Genomic DNA, 1,369 nt, shown 5'->3' with positions numbered 1-1,369 from the left:
AGTGGATCTTCAAAGTTGGCCCCCTCCCTTACACCTACGTGACACACACATATAGTTAGCCACAGCCGGAAGAGAGTAAGCGGTCTTATTCGAAACCGGAAATACGTCACACAGCTCTGTGCATAGAGTCTATTGTTAAATCCAGCCCAGTAAAATGCGTACATATGCCACGCTTTGGGAAATACCGTGTATAATATACGCCAAAACCGGTTTTTGCGTGCATATAACACGCGCGGTCCTAAACGTGTTAAAATGTGTTTTCCACGATTGACACGTCCCCTGGTGGAGCCGTGAGAATCACAGACAGCCCCACTAACGAACAATTTGCTTTTCTAACCATAACCGTAATCCTAACCTTAACCAGGAACGACATCATTTAGAAAAGAGCCCGAGGATTTCTGACCACATGATCAAAACGAAACCTAAAAAGTCGTGTATATTGTACGCCGGCGCCACCTATTCTCTACCATTGTGTATCTAATGCACGCAAAAAGCGTGTTTGGCGTATATTATACACGGTATTTCAGAGTGCAAAGTCGTGGCATATGTACACATTTTACTGAGTGTGTTGGTTAAAATGGACAATAATAAAATTTGTGAAAACATTGATCAACTAACATTCAACTTTGTATGGAAAAACAAAGTACACTATCTTAAAAAAGCACTCTAATGAATACCTATGAACAGGGTGGTTTAAACTGTCTCTCCTTCTCTTTACTAAACAACACTTTCAAACTGAATTGGATCTGACATTTTCAGAAATCTCCCACGTCTATATGGAATGTAATCCCATACCATATTATCTCCCAACTCGTGGTCTAAACTTTTTTTTACTTTGTAATTATGATGTAAATAAGCTCCCGGTGAAATTATCTGCTTTCCATCGCCAGGCTTTCCTCTCATGGTTACTCATCTACAGGCACAACTTCTCTCCGCAGAGTTATATCATCTGGAACAACAAGGATATTCTCTATAAACATAAATCTATTTTCTTTGATTCCTGGTTCCAAAACAATATCGTTTTGGTTGATCAACTTTTAAAGTTATTATCTTATACTGATTTTCTTGACAAATATAACATCCCAGTTATTCCAGGAGAATATGCAAAAGTTTTGGTGCGATCTCTCCTGGAATATGTATGTTATTTAACCAAAGACCAAGACTTGATCCTTTCCCTTCAATCTTTCTCTCTCACTGTCCACTGTTGGAAAAATCTGTTTTACTGTTCATGCCAGGAAAAATAATAGAGGTATTAGAGCTCTTTTCCAGAAAGATATTGTTACTTTGCACGTGTTAATCATTATTGGAAACAATTTGTCAATGATGTGTCCTTGAAAAAGGTCTGGCTATTACCTAATCACTACCTTAT

Source organism: Oryzias melastigma, linkage group LG17, assembly GCF_002922805.2.
Source record: "Oryzias melastigma strain HK-1 linkage group LG17, ASM292280v2, whole genome shotgun sequence".
Classification (NCBI taxonomy): Eukaryota; Metazoa; Chordata; class Actinopteri; order Beloniformes; family Adrianichthyidae; genus Oryzias; species Oryzias melastigma.
Note: the sequence above shows the minus strand (reverse complement) of the source record.